This window comes from Myotis brandtii, unplaced genomic scaffold (assembly GCF_000412655.1).
Source record: "Myotis brandtii unplaced genomic scaffold, ASM41265v1 scaffold447, whole genome shotgun sequence".
In the NCBI taxonomy this organism is placed as follows: Eukaryota; Metazoa; Chordata; class Mammalia; order Chiroptera; family Vespertilionidae; genus Myotis; species Myotis brandtii.
Genome location: NW_005367108.1, coordinates 381,434 through 384,026, shown reverse-complemented (window position 1 = coordinate 384,026; position 2,593 = coordinate 381,434). Strand labels below are relative to the sequence as shown.

The window sequence follows — 2,593 nt, the reverse complement described above, 5'->3', positions numbered from 1 at the left end:
AATTTCCGGAGGATGAGGCCCAGAAATCAGGATTTTAAAAAGATTCCCAGGTGATTCTCATGTGCAGCCAAGGTTGAGAACCACTGGTCTATACATTTCTTTATATGGGTGTCAGTGTCTTTCCACATGAATCTCTTGAGGCTATGGGTTTACTGATGCTTGCAATCTACTATGCAATGTTATCTTTAACATGTTCTTAAACTATTTCTTTTAAGCTTCAAACAGTGCCCTCTAGTTCTTATGGATGTGTTTTTTTCTATTAATGAATTATTAGATTTTAGTTTTATCTTTTTCATTTATCTCCACTAACTGAGGATGTCTACTAGATAAGACAATTTTTTAAAGTATTTTTTTATTGATTTCAGAGAGGGAGAGGAGAGAAATAGAAACATCAATAATGAGAGGGAATCATTGATGCCTCCTGCACACCCCTCACTGACCACGGAATCAAACCGTGATCTCCTGGTTCATAGGTCGACGCTCAACACTGAGCCATGCTGGCCAGGCAACAATTTTTTTCTTGCTTTTAATCTTTTAAAGGTTTAGCTTTTTTACTCACAAATACACAATGCATTTAAATAAATATTAATGTCAGATGTGGAAAATATTTTCCAAATAGAAAATATTATACATAATAAGCAATTCATAATTTCATATTTTGCTAGAGAACTGACACTTCTGAATGAAAGTACCCAGAGATGGAGTTAAGGACCATTAAGAGCCCTAGCTGTTTTGGCTCACTGGATAGAGCGTCGACCTGGGGACTGAAGGGTCCCAGGTTAGATTCCAGTCAAGGGCATGTACCTTGGTTGTAGGCACATCCCCAGTGGGGGATGTGCAGGAGGCAGCTGATTGATGCTTCTCTCTCATCGATGTTTCTAACTCTCTATCCCTCTCCTTTCCTCTCTGTAAAAAATCAATAAGATATATATATTTTAAAAAGGACCATTAAATTAATTACAGTGGGGCCTTGACTTACGAGTTTAATTCGTTCCGTGACGGAGCTCATAACTCAAATTACTCGTATGTCAAATCAAGAAGTGAATGAGTGAGACACGTGATGCTGGGCTGATGTTATGGCGTTCACTCTGACGTTCGCTGCGCCAACTAGCGGTGGGGTATCTGAAGCTGGCTTGTAACCCTAATTTTAGCTCGAAACTCAAAGCAAAAAATCGGCGGAGAGACGGGTTGTATCTCGAAAAACTCATTAGTTGGGACACTCGTAAGTCAGGGCCCCACTGTATACTTAACAAAGATTTGGAATCCTAATAAGATTCTTTCCTTGGGAAAACGTGAGGTGATAATCCCCACTTTAAAATAATTTTAAAGAATTTTCTTATATTTGATTGCTATCTCAAGTCAAGAGGTGTGTCCAGCATTTTACATTTGGAAGGAACAATAAAGATAATTTAATCCAACCTCTTCTTAACAGTAGAAATGTTTTTGCAAGCAAGCTTGCCTGATTTCCCGTCTTCTGCCTTTTACTACAGCTAATTTATTCATCAGAATCATGTTCACCTGACGAATTTATCAGGCAGTGTTCTAATTATAACCTTTATCACTAAACAATAAGAGAAACTGCTTAAATTTCACATGTAAAATCCATCGATATGAATATATTGGAATGAATATCTATAGGGTGAGGGTTTTAAAGAAAAATGTACCTTTAAAAATATAACTACTTCTACATTGGGATAGAGATCGGAGTAGTCCTCTCTTGTGAGCTTTTGGAAGCGGGCAAAGGTGGCGTCGCCTTAGACCTGCAGCCTGGAGCTTCCCGGTTGGGATTACTACGGATCGGCATTACCACCGAGGGGTGCTAGGGGAACAGGAAGCGAGGCCGAACCGAGGGAGCCAGGCAGTGCGCCCAAAACAAGCTGCGGACACCGGCGACCTCGGCTCTCCCGGCTGCCCCAGATTCCAGGGCTCCCGTCTGCCAAACTTTTTGAAAAGTTCTAAGTGTGGAACCCCCAAACTAGGGTCAGCCGAGCTGGGAGGGGCTCCGGAGGGTGGCAGCAAGGGATTTTGGTGAGCAGCGTCCTGGAGAGGGGTCCTGGGGACGGCGTGTTTGGGTCCATGAGAACTTGGGAGCACCCACCAGCTTGAATCTCAGGACGGCCTCCACCTGATAGGGTGGCGCGGGCGGGACTCGCGCCAGGCGCCACTCACTCAAGTCCCTGAAACAGCTGGACTCAGACCCTCGACCCCAGGGCGACATGGATTCCGACCGACCTCTGATTTCCCGAGTCCTCACAGCCCAGCCCGCACCTACACAAGTTCTCACACAGGCTCACCCCACTGCGGGGCGTGCTGCCATCCACAAGCTTGAAATCACCCGGCACCAACTCCCAAACCAGGCTCCCAGAGCCCAGCAGAGACCAGAGAAAGGAACGGGGAAAAAGGAGCGCAGACAAAAGAGTTCTAGAACAGATTCCCTCCACCAAACCTGGTTGCCCCGGCTCGAAATTTCAGCAGCTTCAGGCGTTCCCGTTTGCACAACTAGAAAGAGACTTCACGCAGCGCCCCCAACCCCACCCCCCTACCTTGTTGCGGCGCCAGGTGGCGCGGTCTCCGCTGCTGGGGAGGGCGCGAC

The 2,593-nt window shown here is 45.6% G+C and overlaps 1 protein-coding gene across 1 annotated transcript in view; it reads right to left on the bottom strand.

Moving 5' to 3' along the window:
- EXTL3 (exostosin-like glycosyltransferase 3) overlaps positions 1–2,577 on the bottom strand; it is a 111,390-nt gene extending 108,813 nt beyond the window's left edge. Inside the window, exon 1 of the mRNA XM_005874611.2 lies at positions 2,544–2,577. The gene's annotated coding sequence lies outside the window, so the exon portion shown is untranslated. The remainder of the gene's footprint in view (positions 1–2,543) is intronic.
- Positions 2,578–2,593: the final 16 nt, after the last annotated feature.